Source organism: Puma concolor, chromosome B1 (genome assembly GCF_028749965.1).
Source record: "Puma concolor isolate L17-30 chromosome B1, mPumCon1.1.hap2, whole genome shotgun sequence".
NCBI lineage: Eukaryota > Metazoa > Chordata > Mammalia > Carnivora > Felidae > Puma > Puma concolor.
Genome location: NC_141670.1, coordinates 125,339,997 through 125,359,707, shown reverse-complemented (window position 1 = coordinate 125,359,707; position 19,711 = coordinate 125,339,997). Strand labels below are relative to the sequence as shown.

The window sequence follows — 19,711 nt, the reverse complement described above, 5'->3', positions numbered from 1 at the left end:
ACTGAAGGAGGAGGCCTTAGGTGGTCCAGGAAACAGTCCAGGACTGTCACAAGCACTTCCAAATGTGCAAGTGGAGAAAGTGTGCAGATCATAGTATTTAGCCTTTATATGCAGTAACAGAGAAAATAGTCTTTTGAAAGTCAAAAATGAGTCAAGGACGATTCAGTCATAAATCAGAGCAAATTTAAGATCTGAACAAAGCTGTCCATTTTAAGATTTTTTTAAAAACGGAAAATAATTTGCATATGTAAACTATTTAAACATATTATAATAGGGAAAAAAGAAAAGAAAGAAAAGGTTTGAAGTGGAGAGAAGCAAAAGATAAAACAAAGAATGAAACATCATATGCAAAATAACACAAAGAATTTACATGAAACAGAATCCAAGGACTCAACACCCATTCTCGAGAATATTTGGAGAGATAGAAGAATTTAGAGAAATTAGGAGCTGAAATGGATCACACAGATAATAGGAAAGAAAACAAAATGAGTTGAAACATAAGATTTCACAGCTAAGGACAATAATTGAGAGGCAAAATATTCAAATGAAATGTATAGATTAGAAATAGCAAGAATCAGAATAAACATGATAAAAAGTCAAATAAATGATAAAAAGAGAATAATGGAGGCAATTATAAGAAATTAAGAGAAAATAGAACAGATATTAAAGATTCACATTGCGAGATGATGGTAAGTAGGCACACTGACATGATCAAATATGTGAAAACTATTTATCAGAAATCTGGCAAATGGAATAAAAAAAACTTAAGAAATATAATACAATCACAGTCTCTGACATGAAGGAAGAAAATAATCTAAAGATATTACACTATAGATCAGAAAGAACTTTAACAGAATATTAACAAACGACACAGATTCTGGTTAAACTGTTCTGTGTCCATGATAAAGAATTACTTAGATAGAGGCAGAAAATGCAAGTCAATTTCTTCAAGAAGAAAAAAATAAGCTCGCCTCAAATTTCATCAAGTAACATTAAATGCCAGAATACAGAGGAACAGTGTCTTCAAATTTCTGATGAGAAAAAAAAATGTACGAGTGAAGATCAGAAAGTTACCTTTGGATCTAGAGGCAAATGTCAAACATTCACATAAATGAGACAACACATGTTGAGTGCCCATGAGTTCAAGGATGGTTAAAAAATTAACTATTCAGTATTCAAATCCAGATAACCAAAAGATGACTCAAAAACTGAGAACTCAAAAACAGTTTTTTAATGATATGAACATGGTTAGTAAAGGGATGATGGTAAATATTGAATTCTTTTAGGGAACTAGGAAAACCATCTAGAAAAATTAGGGCTGCAGGAAAGTCTATAATATAAACCCTGAAAAAGTAAACTAGATCTAGCAACAGAATAAGTATAAGGAATGGTAAAATGTGTAACTTTAACTTATAGAGCAGGGGGTCACTACATGCAGATTAAATTGAAACACAATTAAAAACATTTCTTTAATGGCTATTTTCTCCCCACTATACAATTGATAGTAGGGACCATGTCTATTTTACTCCCAAGTGTGAACGGCCCCCTCTCCCCTACCATTGATGCTTAAAGTCTAGATCCAAGAATTCACTGAAGACAGAAAAGTTGTGATAGTTCATTCTATCATTGAATATTCATTTATAGCTGGAATAATTATTTACAAGGAGATGTAACTATTTGGTTACCCAGGGGATAATTCAATTATAAAAGGATTATAAATAGTCTATTCTATTGTTTTATTTGTATATATTTTTTTACTGAAAATGATGTGATTTTTAATTTATAGATAAAAGACTCTCTGAATGATACTCAGAAAGTTTTACAAGTTTAATTTTAAAATAGATTTGAATTCACAACAGGTCTTAACACACAATGATTTCAACATATCAGTCACGCCAGAGCACAATGTGGATGACAATTACGTGATGACTCCTTAATAATCCAAGGGGATAAAGACCTTTTTCAAATGTGGGGAAAATTAATTTTTTTATAGTATTAACCCCTGAAAGCTATTCTCCTTTATAGACTACAATAGTAATGTCAGTTTCATATACTTTTACTTTATAAAGAACTCCCAGAGGAAGAAATTTCTGGAGGTTTTCCCAGATATATACAGCTACATTTTCTGTTGTGCTTGTAACATCTGCAAAGTATGGCACATCCAGATCCAGATTCTTATGATCATGGGGTTTCATAATTGCTTCCTCCATATTCTTTTTGAGGTAGGTCATATTCATAACCACTCCTGTAACAGTATTAGTCTTTATAATTGTGCCTTTGGCCATTTGGATTGTTGCATTTCCCAAGCAGTTTCAAGTTTTCTTCCTTACTCAGAGATTTGCTGTGGAGCCAGTGGGTGGGTGGCCCCGAAGAAGACCAGGAGGCACAGTGGCTGCCTGCGGCAACCACATGCACCACCTCCCCCCTCCTCCTGGCCGAGCTCATGAGCTCAATGCCTTCTACTAGGAAAGAAGTACTACTACATACAGTACGTAGTTTTCAGGATGAGTAATCAGGTCTCTGAAATGTTAGAATGGCTCACACTAGCTCAAAGAACAATTGTTAAATTTTCAGAATTTCCACCAATGACTTGTTTATATAACCAGCCATGGTGGAAGTATTTATGCCACAGAAATAGATGCTACAGCAGGAGTTATAGATAATATATTTATCTTATAATTTAGATTTGTTTGCAATGAGGAGACTCCATATTTTTCAGTAATGCTTACTTTCAAAAAATATTCATTTGAAAACATTTCAGAACAGCAAGAAAAAAGAGGATATTTCAAAGTGTACTGCCTACATAATCATAATTATTGAATATATAATATCCTTGTGTGTTTTATAAGATTTTGGTATGCATGTTTTTGAAAATTAAAATGCAACTTATAATTCTATTTTCCATACCGTACACTGTAATATAAGTATCTCCCATGTTTAGGTATTCAATAAACAACATTTTAATAAACTAATCCACTGTATGTAATTATCTTGAATTTATTGAATATTTACATATTTTCAAAATATTCACAATTACACAAAAATTATATGAGGGATGTTTCTGTGCACTTTTCCCTTACTTTCTGGTTACTTTCTTAAATGTATCTTAGAATTTGGATTATATAGGAAAAGAATATTAATTTCTTCAAGACTCTTTAATAAATATAACTAAAACCTATCTACAGCTTATCCTCAATGGATTCTGATTTTTATACCAAAACCATACTTTGGCATTTTTTTAAATATAATTTATTGTCAAACTGGCTTCCATACAACACCCAATACTCATCCCAACAAGTGCCCTCCTCAATGCCTATCACCCACTTTCTGCTCTCCCTCACCCCCATCAACCCTCAGTTTGTTCAATGTATTTGAGTCTCTTATGGTTTGCCTCCCTCCCTCTCTGTTTGTAACTATTTTTTCTCCTTCCCTTCCCCCATGGTCTTCTGTTAAGTTTTTCAAGATCCACATATGAGTGAACACATACGGTATCTGTCTTTTTCTGACTGACTTATTTCACTTAGCATAATACCTTCCAGTTCCATTGCTGCAAATGGCCAGGTATCATTCTTTCTCATACTTCAGCATTTTTAGACCTTGGCAAGTTTATAGAATTTGGGGAGGGGAAAGAATGTGGGGAAAAACGAACATCATTAAAAAATAATGAGAAACATTGTAAAAGCACCCGTGAAAATAATGTTTAGCAAACAAAATATCCTATAGGTTTTAAGTTCTAAGCTATGTTCCATATAACCAATTATTATATCCAGTAGAAAAAATAGTTTCTTTGTTAAACTTTTTACTCTCTAGGAACTTAAAGTCTGAGTGTTATTTTTATCAACCTATACTGCCATTTGAAAAATAGGAAAACAGCCAACATCATATACAATGCAGCAGATTAGAAATGAAAGGGCTTATATGAAATATCTTAGGGGACTGTTAAAATGAACAGAAAGCAAAACAAAAAAAAAGAAAGAAAAAAGGAAAAAAATGTGTTTGAATTTTTAGCTAGAGAAAAATCCTTTTGCTTTACTAATACAGATCTCCCCCAATTTATGATGGGATCATTATGTCCCTACAAACCATCATAAGCTGAAAATATTGTAAGTCAAAAATGCATTTAATACATTTAACCTACCAAACATTATGGCTTAGGCTCGCCTGCTAAAACGTGCTCAGATCACTTACATTAACCTATAGTTTGGCAAAGTCACGTAACACAAAGCCTGTTTTATAATAAAGTGTTGACTATCTCATGTAATTTAGTGACTACTGCACTGAAAATGAAACACATAATGGTTGTATGGTAAAAAATGGTCGTAAGTATATCAGTTATTTACCCTCAGGATTGCGTGGCTGGCTGGGAGCTATGGCTGCTGCCACTGTCTAGCATCATGAAGCATCCTACCGCATATTACTAGCTTAGGAAATGTCCAAAATCAAAGTAAGAAGTATGGTTTTTACTGAATGCACATCATTTTCACACTACTATGAAGTCCAAAAATCCTAAGCCCAGCCATCTTAAGTTGGGGACTAGCTGTAGTCAAATGCCAAAAGAAAAACCTATTATGTCCCATGGACTATTCAATGGCAACTGTAATATAATGTGTTTTGCTTTTCACAATTCTGAAAGGAAATTATTGTCACCATGTTAAAACAAGGCAAATCCAATGTTCATAGGAATTAGGCTTGCCCTTTTTTAACAGAGCTAAAAACAAGTCTGAAGCCCAAGCACAAAAGGTCAGTCACAAATGGTAATCTATTACAGAGGTATTTCTCCATTTAAGTAATCTGAGTTGGATCTTCAGCCTACAATAGCTAATCAAATAAGACTATACTAAAGTACCAATCCAACCAGATATCAAAGCATTTACTCAGGATGAACCCAAAGACATGAAAAGGGCCTAAAACTTTATTCTTCGTTTTACTTTTGGTTTGTCACACTTTGCAATATCCTTGGGAGTATTTTAAATGACTCACCTCCCCTCAAGCAGCATTTTTCCTGCTTTTAAAATGATTAATCTCAGGTGCTTTTTGCTCACGATATATCACTCTTACAATGAACAGCATCAGCAAATATGTAATCTTTAAGACACTTAATTTATCTAATTGAGAAAATGAAAATAGAAGTTGAAAACACTCAGTGGAAGATAAGTTCTGCGGATAATGGTTATTGAAATGATAGTAGTTAAAAAGAAAGGACAATTACAACAACAACAGCAACCAAAAAAAATGAAGAAGAGAGTTTCAGGTACAAAGGGGTGTAGGTTGAGAAAACCAGGTTTTACCAGTTACATGCTAAAAAATGAAAAGATCCTGGGTTCTCGATGGCATTATTTCAATAACTGTGCATTGAAACTGTGCACTGATATTGTTCTAATAATGAGTTATCTATTATGAATATGCAATTTCAGCAACTAGTCTATATGAATGGTGCATGTTTTTAATAATCCACTTTACCTTTCTTATTTCTCATTTCTAAATGTAAAAATCACCTGAATACGGTTCAGTTCTACTGTATTGTGCAACTCCAGGGGGCATGCTGTATTTTAACCAAATGGGGCCCCTACAGTCATGCAATGGGCAGTCCTACCTTAGATATTTATGTTCATTTTGAAGAAGCTTTTTATAGAAAGTTGATTAGCTACTATTTTTATAGATGTTTTCCCCTTACTATCACTGTTAGCAATAATACGCTTTTAAGGCCATATGTTCAATACAGCAAATAAAATATTTCTTAGCAACTGAAATATATATGTTCTTCTGTATAGAGTGCTCATTCATTCAACAGATTTTTTTTTTAATCTCTAGTATGTTCCACACAATCAGATTACAAAAATGAATAAGACACTCTCATGGTCCTCAAGAAACATCTTAATTTGAGGCTATCAAACTTTAAATCACATAACTGACTTGCCTTTTCTGATTATATGCTCCCCAAACCATCTTTCAATTTTTGTAACGTAGTTTCTCACATGGCACCTAGGAAGAAAATGTGCTTACTATGAGACTTAAGTACCTGGTCTCCTAGATGCCTATATTTCTTATTATAAATTTATACTGGCATCTTAGTTATAATTAGGTTTCCCATGTAGCTTCCTTTATGTAGTATGTTAAGTAATTATAGGTCTTATTGTAAATTGATATTTGAATTTTATATCTTTCTCCTGAGCTTGGTTAACATGACCCTGTCCATGAATTTTATCTGCCATGGGACGGGCATACTAGAAAATAAAATTTCTGAAATAAAATAGCTTGTGGGTAATGGTAAATTTACTAATGCCACATTTTAAAACCTCTTGGCAGTGGGGACACTGAGTAGCTCAGTTGGTTAGGTGTCCGACTTTGGCTCAGGTCATGATCTCATGGTTTGTGAGTTCAAGCCCCACGATGGGCTGTGTGGTAACAGCTAGGAGCCTGGAGCCTGCTTTGGATTCTGTGTCTCCCCCTCTGTCTGCCCCTCTCCTGCTTGTACTTTCTCTCTCTCTCAAAAATAAGTGACCATTAAAAACATAATAATAATAAAAATAAAACCTCTTGGGAGTTACCAACCTAAGCTTCTCTAGGTAATCTACCTCTTCCTTTAGATCAGTGAACCAATTTAATATTTGACAGTAAATAAAATACTAGGTTAAATACTGGAGTTCCTGAACCAATTATAATTTCTGTATACAAAATTATAGCTCCAAACTTGATTTATTTCCTCTTAAATTTGTATATTTCTTTTGAATAAGTGTATACTTAAAGCACATTTAGCGGACTGCTTCTTCCTACCATACCATCTACAGTCCTTAGGCCTACTAACTATAATCTTAAATGCAAAAAAAGTTAAATTCCAATTTATACTAGTTTTTAAAAACTGCTTACTAATAAGTTATGATGACAAAAACTTGGATTACAAACTACTATTTAAAATTTGACGGGCGCCTGGGTGGTTCAGTCGGTTAAACATACAACTTTTAATTTCACCTCAGGTCATGATCTCATGGTTCCATGAGTTTGAGCCCCACATTGGGCTGCACTGACAGCATGGAGCCTGCTTGGAATTCTCTGTTTTCCTCTGTCTCTGCTCCTCCCCATTCACTCTCTATCTTATTCTCTCAAAATAAATAAACATTAAAAACAATTAAAAAAAATAAAACACATTTGTGAGTAGGAAAGTCAAAAATTTTCAACCTATCTTTGTCAGCAGTGATTACCATCACTGATATTAATAACCCTAATGTAATCAATTGAATTGGAGGTAGAAACAAATTATAAAAAAAATATGCTCAATAATAAACATAAAATAAGGTTATAGGAACAGTGTCAAAAATATCATTAATGACTACCATTGTTGAATGAGCTAAGTTTTTGAACTAAAGCAGAGACCCTCTCTGGAAGACATTTGTGTAGCCAGTCTAATACTTCCAGTTCTCTGCCTTCCAAACACATAGTAGGATTTCATTACCTGACTCCTTCATCCCCACTTTGGATTAATGGAGTCATATAATTAGTTCTTGCCAATGGTTTTAAGTGGAAGGGATGTTTATTAAGCATTTAACGGATGATGTAAGACCCTGCAGAGCATTATTTTTCCTCTGGCACAGTGACTAGCAATGAGACAGTGGGTCTTTTAGTCTGGGGCCCTGAATATTTACAATGAGAAGAGGCCCCCCCGCTAACCTGTTATGTACATCTAAAATGTACCAAATATAAACTGTGGTTATAAGCTAATAAAGTATGAAAATTATTTGTTAACACAACCTTTCTTAATAATATACACATTTCATATTACATTAAAAAATAATTCAGATAAAGACCGTTTACACGAGGCAGCATTAAAAATAAAGTGCAAAATGGGGCACCTGGGTGGCTCAGTCGGTTGAATGTACGACTTCGGCTCAGGTCATGATCTCACAGTCCGTGGGTTTGAGCCCCGCATCTGGCTCTGTGCTGACAGCTCAGAGCCTGGAGCCTGCTTCAGATTCTGTGTGTGTGTCTCTCTCTGTCCCTCCCCCACTCATGCTCTGTCTCTCTCTGTCTCTCAAAAATAAATAAACAGTAAAAGAAAAATTAAAAAAAAAATAAAGTGCAAAAAATAAAAATAAGGAGGCAAGATAAAAAAGTAGAAATGACAAAATTAATGGACAGATTTCAAGGCAGGAGGCATTACATTAAAAATTATACTTCATTTTTATAAAATATCAAATCAACAAAAATAACATATACTAAAGCAGAGTGGCCTAACAATAGTGTTTCAAAATATATGCAGCAGGAAAAAGAAAAGTTAGAAATGCAAGGAGAAATGTAAGAGTCTACTTTCATTAATTGGAGATCACATTATCTCCCCCAACTGGGCAGAAATTAAAATGCATTTGGAAAGAAATTGATGATATCAGTTAAGAAAGTTAATTAGCATATAGTCTTTGTACATTAAGAGATAGTGAAAGGAAATTTTAACTAAATCTAATGGACTATCACAAATTAATATAATCGATGGCTTCCTTATATTGTTAACATACATATACACTCACAGCAGGGCCTTAGGACTGGGGAGAGGAGAAGGGAGATGATTATCTAGAAAAGAGAGGCAGGAGAAGATTGAAAAGTAGGGATGGAGATAGAAAAAAATAAGCTTTATCTCCAACAAACAGGAAAAAAATACATTATTTATAGACAACCTCTGAAAATTCATTAAAGTTAACAATATGTTAGGAAATACACATAAAAATCCAGATAATTTGTAAATAAAATGGAGCAATCATATAGGCCATATGTTTAACTGTATTGAAAGAAGTTTATGAATTAACAACCAAAATGAGCGATGTGATCATGAGACACTGAAACATCAGAAGAAAACATTAAGAACAGACAAGAAGAAAATATTTGTAAATGCATAACAAGAAAATAGGTAATATCAAAAATATACACATAATGGCTTTGAGTCAACTGGAAAAAAATTACACATTAGAAAATTGGGAAAAGTATACAAAGGGCATTTTTTTTTGCTTGTTTTATTTTTTATTGTAATTCCAGTTAGCCAACATAAAGTGTTATATTAGTTTCACGAGTAGAATTCAGTGATTCATCACTTACATATAACACCTGGTGCTCATCACAAGTGCCCTCCTTAATTCCCATCACCTATTTATCCCACACACCCCCTCCCCTGCAGCAACCTTCAGTTTGTTGTCTATAGTTAAGAGTTTGCTTTATGGTTGCCTCTTTCTTTCCTCTGCATGTTCATTTGTTTTGTTTCTCAAATTCCGCATATGAATGAAATCATATGATATTTGTCTTTCTTTGACTGACTTATTTTGCTTAGCATAATAGTCTCTAGCTCCATCCATGTCCTTGCAAATAGCAAGAGTTCATTCTTTTTTTTATGGCTGAGTAATTTTCTTTTGTGTGTGTGTGTGTGTGTGTGTGTATGTATATGTATATATATGTATATATATGTATATATGTATGTATATATGTGTATGTATATATGTATGTGTGTATGTGTATATATATATATACACACAAAAGAAAATTACTCAGCCATAAATATATATATACATATACATGTATACGTATATGTATATGTATATGTATATGTATATGTATATGTATATGTATATATCACCACTTCTTTACCTATTCATCTGTGAATGAACATCTGGTCTCTTTCCACAATTTGTCTATTGTTGACGATGATGCTATAAACATCAGAATGCATGTGTCCCTTCAAATCATTGTTTGTATCCTTTGGGTAAATACCTACCAGTGCAATTGCTGGGTTGTAGGGTAGTTTTATTTTTAACTTTTTGAGGAACCTCCATTCTATTTTCCAGAGGGGCTGCACCAGCTTGCATTGCCACCAATAGTGTAAGAGGGTTCCCCTTTCTCCACACCCTCACCAACATCTGTTGTTTCCTGAGTTGTTAATTTCAGCTATTCTGACAGGTGTGAGGTGGTATCTCATTGTAGTTTGGATTTGCATTTCCTTGATGATGAGTGATGTTTGATCATCTTTTCATGTATCTGTTAGCCATCTGTAAATCTTCTTTGAAAAAAATGTCTGTTCATCTCTTCTGCCCATTTTTTAACTGGGTTATTTGGTTTGGGGATTCTTTATAGATTTTGGATACTAACTCTTTGTCAGATATGTCATTTGCAGATATCTTCTCTCATTGTGAAGGCTGCCTTTTAGTTTTGTTGATTGTTTCCTTCCTGTGTAGAAACTTTTTATCCTAAAGAAGCCCCAAGAGTTCATTTTTGCTTTTGTTTCCTGTGACTCCAGAGATGTATCCAGTAAGAAGTTGCTACAGCTTATGTCAAAGAGGTTGGTGCCTGTGTTCTCCTCCAGGATTTTGATGGTTTCCTGTCTCACATTTAGGTCTTTCACAGATTTTTGTGGATGGTATAAGAAAGTGGCCCAGTTTCATTCTTTTGCATGTTGCTGTCCAGTTTTCCCAATACCATTTGTTGAAGAGACTATATATTTTTTCCATTGGATATTCTTCCTTAGTTTACCATATATATAGCTTTGGGTCCATTTCTAGATTTTCTATTCTGTTCCATTGATCTACGTGTCTGTTTTTGTGCCAGTACCATTCTGTCTTATCACTATAACTTAAAGCCCAGAATTGTGATCCCTCTGCTTTGCTTTTCTTTTTCAAGATTTCTTTGGCTATTTGGGGTCCTTTGTGGTTTTGTACAAATTTTAGAATTGTCTCTTCTAGCTCTATTTAAAATGCTGGTAATATTTTGGTAGGGATAGCATTACATGTGTACATTGCTTTAGGTAGTATAGACATTTTAACAATATTTGTTCTTCCAATCCATGAGCATGGGATGTCTTTCCATTTCTTTGTGTCATCTTCAATTTCTTTCATCAGTATTCTATAGTCTTTAGAGAACAGATCTTTTGCCTCTTTGGTTAGGTTTATTCCTAGGTATCTTAGGTTTTTTGGTACAATTATAAATGGGATTGATTCCTTGATTTCTCTTTCTGCCTCTTCATTATTAGTATATAGAAATGCAACCGATTTCTGTATGTTGATTTTGTATCCTGTGACTTTATTGAATTCGTGTATCAGTCCTAGGAATTTTTTGGTGGAGTCTTTCAGGTCTTCTACATAGAGTATCATGTCATCTGTAAATAGTGAATGTTTGACTTTTTCCTTTCCGATTTGGTTGCCTTTTATTTCTTTTTGTTGTCTGATTGCTGAGGTTAAGACTTCCAGTGCCATGTTGAAAAACATTGGTGAGAGTGGGCATCCTTGTCTTGTTCCCGATTGTACAGGGAAAGATCTGTTTTTCCCCAGTGAGGATAATATTAGCTGTGGGTCTTTCATATACAGTCTTTATAATGTTGATGTATGTTCCCTCTATCCCTACTTTGTTGTGGGTTTTTATCAAGAAAGGATGCTGTATTTTGTCAAACACTTTTTCTGAATCTGTTGAGAGGATCATATGATTCTTATCCTTTCTTTTACTAATGTGGTTTTATAAAAAGCATTCTTGAAAAAAGAAATACAAATGACTAACAGACATGCAAATAGATACTCAACTTCACTGGTAATTATGGAAATACTAAACAAAAAATTTTTAAAAGCTACCATATTTTTCTCATATTTTGAAATCCTCAATAGATTGATACTTCATAGTGATTGGATGTGGCAAAACTTGTAAAATACTAAACCATTTACAGAAAATAATTTGGTTGTATCTAACAAAAACTGAAAATGTGCATATCTAACCCAGTAATGCCATTTCTAGTTATCTTATAAACACAATATTCATGGTTTACAAAGCATCATTTATAATTGTACACACACACACACACACACACACACACACACACACACATCTATACATCTAACCTATACATCTAACAATAGGCTAATGACTAAATTCACTACACTATAATTATACTATTCCATAAATAAACCAGAATAAGGAAGTTATTTATCTACCAGTATATCCATCCAGATTTAGTCATAAAAAGAGTCCTAAAAATATTAAGCAAAGAAAGCATGTTCCTAAAACATATCAACTACACATATTTCTGTTTTCTGCCAGGATGGAATGGCATATAGCTCATCAAAACTTCCACAGAAAACAACCAAAAAAGGCAGATAATTTAATAAAGAGCTGCTGAGGCACCAAAGTCTTGATGACACAATATACTAAGACAAAGAAGTCAAATGAAGTGACACCAACTTTCTCCTCACTTCTTTTTCCTTTCAAAGCATTTGCTCATTCTTAGTGCAAAGAGGCTTAGAAGCCAGGCAGCAGAGAGCTGCTAAGAGGCCAGGAGCCAGACAGCTTTCAGCAGTATCAAAGAGCTGAAGAAAAAATAGAAGGTGGGGCTAGAAAGGTAGCCAGTGCTTGAAGAGCCAAAATTCCTGAAATAACAGAGGCACAGAAATTTAGCCCAATGTTTGAAAGTTTTGTTCTGTGGCAATTAATAAATTTGAAAGCTGTTGAGAAAAGTGAGTTCTGAGCTAAACAGAAAGGCGCTGTAACCCAGAGAAGAGTTTTAGCTGTTTCAAATTCTAAGGGCGAGCAAGATTTCAGGATCAGCAAGAGAAGGAGACTTAGAAAAGACTTGTTCTCAATTAAATTCTGTGGAAATGTAAGAGTGAGTGTGGACCAAATATAGCCTTATATTTACAAAGACTGCAAACTCACCTCAAGACAGCTTAGTCACTGATCCGGTTGAGGTAATCTGCCCTACTTTACTGACTGAATTAAGATAGAGTGAGTTTTCTCTGGAAAAAGGACATTTTTATCCAGAGACTACAAACTTTTATGTGCAAATCTGGCATTAATCAAAAGTTACTAGGTAGGTCAAGAAGTGGGATCAATAGAAAAAAAGATACAATAAAGACAGACTTGCAGCTGATCAGGACATGGAGGTTATCAGACAGAAACTTTGAAATAAAGATGCTGCATATGTTCAATAAAAAAATGACAAGATGGAGAATTTTAGCAGAAAAATAGAAACTATAAAATAGGCAGAATATTTTTAGTAACTCATGGGTCAAAAAAATCACAATGCATATTAGATAACACTTTAAATTGAATAATAAAACTACAACATGTCAATAAAAGATTAACTCAGTATTATTGTGTTATTCTAAATAGTTCAGTTTCCCATTTTATTAACTTCTATTTTTCATTTATCAAGTATTTATATTCTAAATATTTTAAAAATTAAAATCATATTTTATAGCCTATTAATAAATTATTTACTTCAGATAATAATGGGTTTACAAGAAAGTAAGAAGATTTACAGAAAGTCCTTCTGATATACTTGCAATATCGTATTATTACTCACAACCCCTTCTGATTAGCTATCTTTTCCTAAATAACCAGTGAGGAGTTTTGTTATTTAAATTAACAAAGGGTTTTAGTAGAAAAAAGTTCAGTAAGTATAATTTGACTACATGAAGGATATGAAGCTAAAAGAAATCCACCAATTAATTCCAATTCATGAGAAAATTTTAAGAAGCTTCAGATGCAAATTTACATAATACAGAAGTTTCCATTTATGTTTTTAAGAAGAAACTTTATTCCTCTTTATGAGCTTTAGACATCCAATCCATAAAAATTAGAATTGATGCACTAAATTTTAATTAGTTTCCAAAAAATCTGAGAAGAAATTGTAATAGTGTCCTTCCCTAAAATAAACTGTAAAGAACAGTGAAGTTTCATTAGCACATTGTTAAGGGAATCATAGAGAGTTTCCAAATGAGAAAGAAAAGTGTGATAAAGAATAACTTAATGAGGATTTGTGTCATACAATATGAAAAAACAAAACACTAAAAACAAAGCCTTATTTAAGTGTTAACACTAGAAAGTTCTCATACTATTTGATTTTAAATCAAGATAAATCTGTACTTTTAACATTATGTAATATAAGGCCAAATAAAATATAAAATGCTACCATTGTTTTCCCTACTTTTGCTATACAGATGAAAGAAGGCATTTACTCTGAAGAGGGAAAATGGTATTTTGTGCTTTAGAATTATAATAACAACACAGTAGTGTAGCCCAGGTATAAATGCTATCTGACTGAAAATTTAAGAAAGTTGAAACCTTAGCAATAGCTTTACGAAGAACATTAAGTACCTACTAAGAACAAAGCACTGTGCTAAGCCCTATAAAAAACACAAAGTAGAAGTATTGTAGTTACCAGAGTAAGCTGAGAACCTCTTGTCAGGGTCAAAATTGCATCTGTAGCACTAAATTATACATAGGTATAGAGAAACTATTGATACTAGAATCCTTTACCATAAGCTGTTTAAAATATTTCAGGCAACAACAATATTTCATTGTCTCTTTCAGTATTGGAACCACAAAGACTGAAAGGAGTAAAGTGTGAAACACGAGTTTAAACTTCTAATAATCTGTGTCCTAGCATGTAGGTATCTGCCAATCATTGATTCATTCTACATGTATTGTTCACCTTCCACACATCACAGACATAATGCCGGGGGGAGGGAGTCTAGAAACTCTACAATGCAGAGGCAGAAACAGATAAACACAAAGAGCAAACACAACCAATTATCTCCTGCCCTCTGTACACACACATCCATATATACACACAAAGAGTCATTATTATCAAACGAGAAAAGTATTATGACAAAGATAAGGAAAGAGTATTACTATGTTATGAGAACCCTAGGAAAGAACACGCTTTTGATCAATGTTCAGATCTAAAAAGAATCTAGTAAATTGCAGGTCAGTGCAATCAGGTCAGGTGTCACACTGCAACAACTAGTAAAGCCAGTAAAGTGGATAACTTTAAAAAATTACATACTTTTTAAAATATCAGAGTACTGAGGAAGCTATTAAGAGTATAAAAGCTAAAAATACCAAAGGGATGAAGCTTTCCTCAACAGATAATCACCATCTGTTTTCTTCTCTAGGGGCATTTGATTTTGGTTGTGGTCTGAGGATCAGAGCAGGATCACAGAAAGTGACTTCACTGGAATAAGGAGACACCAGAAGAATATTTGGTGAACATAAAGAGCCAGTGTGATTGTTGGAAACTAGATAAACTACAGGCAAGTGTGGGGAATAAGCTTAGGAATTCCCTGAGCTTGCACTGGTGGGTTAACAAGGCAAAAAGAAATAGAAAGCCACAGCATGTATGCATCTAAGATTAGGTAAAACAGATTAGGTAAACAGGACAAAGGCCCCAGTATAGGACAAAAATATAGGAATAGAAAAGTCTCAGAATGAAAGCATCAAAAATGAGGTAAAAAGATTAGGTATTCAGGGTAGAACCCCCCCCCCAAAAAAAAAAAAAAAAACAACTTAGTACAATAGCAGAAAGCTGCTTTCACAGGAAGGAAGGACCAAAATAGGTAAACAGGACTATGGACCACAGCAGGGCGAAGTTGCCCAGAGAGGAGCTAATTAGCTAAAGAAAGATGACTTGTTGGCCCTGAGATAGCATGCTCTGTCTGTCTTGTCCTGTAGGCTAGCTAAGATAAACAGACTTGGCGCCTCATGCTTGCAGTAAACAACCAGCTGCCTAGCACTCGGACTTTGTTTTGTATTGACCCAAACCCCTAACACCGCATATCTTTGAAACCCCCTTTCCATCACACCCATGAGTTAATGTTCATGGATTCATTGTCTCTTTGTTCATGTCCATCAGGCTTGTAAGCCTTCTGATCCTAATAAAAATGGAGCAAGGACCCTTACTCAGGGCTCTTGTCTCCTCCCGGACATTAGCCTCTCTTGCATTTCAATCCTGTGTCCACTATCTTGCTGGACAAGAGAGAACTCCACACCCAGAGTCTATGACAGACAAGTGGTTAGTTTTCCACATCAAATTTATTTGGGTAAATGGACAAGGATGGCACTGGACCTGAAGGGAAGAGTGAAATCTTTCCATCTTGCTATAGTTGTGAGGCAAATACTGAGAACTGTGGAATGCATCACATACACATCTGACATATTTTGAAACTTTCTGGGGCAAAGCATGAAAGCTAAAACTCCCTCAGTCTTTCAAGGCTAAGGAGACAAAAATCTACCATGCTTTCAATCAAAAGTTCATAAGGGTCATGTCCAGGGAAATGGGCTGAACCAACGGTGAACTGAATCTTAACTAAAACTGCAACCCAAACATGATCCTATTCTCTCCTGGGTTGGATTGAAGTGACTAGCCTCTCATGGATAAATCCTCCCTGTTGGCAAATTAACTGTAGAGCTAAAGATTTTACAAATATTTTATACACAAGGTCTGACATACAATAAAAAATTACTTGTCATGCAAGAAGGCAGGAAAATGAGACGACCAATTAGGACAAAGGTAAGCAATAAAAAACATATGAATAAATGATCCAGATATTGGAATTATCCAAGAAAACCATTAAAATACCAATATGTTATCAACAATTAAGGAAAAGGTTGAAAAATTTGATGGAAAGATGAAAAATTTCTATAAGGAATTAGAATCCACAAAGCAAACATCAAGTTGGTATTTAAAAATTGACCAAGCACAAGGTCTGAAACTTCAAGCCCACTAAATGAGGTTAATAGTAAACTGGACAGAGAAGAAGACACAATTCGTAAACTATAAAAGAGGTCAATAAAAAATTTGTAAATCAAAACACGGAAGGCAAAAAAGCATGGAAAGAACAAAATAAAGTGCAAGAGACATAAGGGACACAGTGAAGGTTTAACATACCTGTCACTAGACTCTCCAATAGAGATGACAAGGAGATTGTGGCAAAAGTAATATTTGAACAGATAATGACCAAAGATTTTCCAAAACTGATCAAAGATATCAACACACATATTCAACAATATTAGCTAACTGTAAATAGGATAAATAAAATGAAGAACATAACTAGCCACTAGCTATTGAAATCTGAAGACTAAAATAAATTGTAAAAGCAGTAACAGTAAAACTGATAGCAGACTTATCAATATAAATGTGGAAGTCAGTAGAAACTATGCTGAGCCACTAAAGATTAAAAAAAATTCCAAACTAGATTTTAATCCAGTGAAAATATTCTTTAAAGGTAAGGGTGCAATAAAATATTTTCAGGCAAATAAAAAATAAAAGAATTAGCTGCTGAGATAATCGGTTGCAATATACATACATGCATACATACACATACATATATATACATGTACATGTATATATAAAACACAGGAAGTTTGTCAGGATGAAAGGAAAATGACCCTAGAAGAAAAGATAAAACTAAAGGAAGAAATGAAGCAGCAGTAGAAATGATGACTATGTTGCTACATAGAAAAAAATATTGACTGTTTAAAAGAACAGTATTACTGTGTCTTGTGGACATACATCATAGACAGAAAAATGTCTGATAACAATAGTTCAAAAGTTAAGAGGGGACTAAATAAAGGTAAAGTGTTGTGTGGTTCTAGCATGGCTTATAAAATCTAATACACTAACTTAGATAGACTCTAGGACACTAACTTGGATAGACTCTGGTTGGAACATGCTGTCTTTGAGGTGCTTAGGAAATCCCCAGTTGGAAATCTGTAGCATGAAATGCAATATGCAGTTTTGAAGCACTTGGGGAAGATGTAGACTGGATAAATGTGTTGGGGGTTATCAGTGGCAGCAGCCACTATAGTGACTGGAGGAGAGCTCTAAAGAAAAAGCCTGAGAAGAAGAGAGGAGGAAGGTAAGAAGAGGGAAGATGCGGGAGAGGGGAGGGAGGAGGAAAGGGAAGAAAAAGGAAAAGAAGGGAAGGGGAAGGAAAAAAGAAGGGACAGATAGAGGAATAGATATGGAGAAGGAAGAGTAAGGCAGGAAGAAGGAAGAGTGTCCTCAAGGTTTAAAATATTAATAATGCTATAACTTATTGAGGGCTCATAAATACCAGACATCATAATAGGCCCTTTAATAATTTTTTTTCAAAAATTTGGTTCTATAGCCCTGTGAGGTAGATATGATTACCATCTCCACTTCAAAGCAAAAACAAAACAAAACAAAACAAAACATAAAAAAAAAGCAAAAAACAAAAACAAGCACACAAGCAAACAAAAAACCCGTCAGTTTAAAGAGATTAGGTAATATTTCCAAAGTAATCCAGATATTAAACAGCAAAATAAAAATAGTAAATCTAGATATTTCTGACAGGTTTCATGAAATCAAACACATGCTTTAGTGCCCCTGAGAAGGGCCTAGGCCCCTCAACAAGAGAGTTCTTGGTTTTGTGTGAGAAATTCAAGAGTAAGATATTTGGAGAAAGGGACAAAGATTTATTAAGTATAGAAGTAATAAAGGAGATACTTCATAGACAAAGTAGTGACCTTTCCTCCCACATGGGAAATGTGTCCCTCTTTGCCTCTAACAAAAGGTTTTATAAGTTTTTAAAAACTAGCTAACCATATAGAGAGGGCTTACTCTTTAACTTTGGATTTATCACTTATATTGGGAAGTTAGTTTTTCCATTGTCTTAGGGTTGTGGAATTACCCACAGGGAGCAATTTTAAGAATGTCCAGGCTTTACTTTCACTGCTAGGGGGAGTGTGGTCTTGTGGTCTTCCATGAGTCAGATCTCATTACTCTTTTTATGACCTACTGACATTTAGGTTAAAGTTCAGCTTAAAAACCAAAATGGCTTTACTTTGGTCAATTTGTCTCCAGAGTCTCCCTTCCCTCCTACCTCATCCGTAGTCTATGTCGCAAAGCTAAGTCAAAGTAGGAAGAGTCCCAACACTGAGGAAGTGGTCACAATTGACCACTGCTGTGAAAACAAAATAACCAAAAAACATAATTGACAATGCTTAGAAACATGTTCTTTGGATTTTGCTTTCAAGAGGTCACTGCTGCTCTTGACAAAAATAGTTGCCACTGAGTGGTAGAAGACAGACTACAGTAGGTGGAGGCATTCATAGAAGGTAGACACATAAAGACAATAATATATCTGGACTCTGGACCCTTCTCTAGAGGCTGGTCATGAAGAAAGAACAATTGAGAATGGTTAATGTGTCATGGACAGAGGTTTTGTCTTTGTTCCAAATATCCTGGAATCATGAATATGCTGAAGTATGCTGAAGGAAGTGTCAGCAGCTGGAGAGGTTAAAGGAATAGAGAAGGCAGATAACTGAATGAGAGAGTAGTCTGAAGGAACAGGGCAGGGAAGAGACTGATGAAAGTTTGAGAGCCCTGGGGGATTGTGCCAAGAGGAATAAGGTGAAAATTGTCTTCCAATCCAAGAAGGGTTTTCTTTCCACTAAGAAAGTCCATGCTCAAGAGTCTACAAAGGAAGGAGTTGAAGTTCTTTCTGAGACTTCTATTTTCTTATAAAGGATAAAAAAGTGAGTTGCATTTTATTCACAATAAAAATATTTTTCATACAGCATATCATTTAGTGTGACTTAAACTAAGAGTAAATACAACTCTGAATCATTCATATTTCTCCTTATAATTTTTCAGCTTCAAGAGTACAGGCTTTCATAGACTTTAAAATGCTATTTGGATATACTTAAGTAAAAGTTAAAGTTCCAGTTCATTGTGCCAGTTGGTTCAAAAAATTGTAAACCCTTAATTAGTTTGTACTTTATATTCTTTATAACTACCAAAAATTACACATACAATCAAGTGTGAATTTCTTTAAGGGTAACTCCCCTCTCCTGAATGTTTCATTACCTTGTAAGGTCACATTAAGAGACATTACTAATATAATATAATATAATATAATATAATATAATATAATATGTATATAAGTATAATGATATA

General features: G+C 34.2%; 1 protein-coding gene across 1 annotated transcript in view; it reads right to left on the bottom strand.

The window, feature by feature from the left end:
* The window catches only part of STPG2 (sperm tail PG-rich repeat containing 2), a 569,016-nt gene that overhangs the window by 53,379 nt on the left and 495,926 nt on the right, over positions 1 to 19,711 (bottom strand). The window lies entirely within an intron of this gene.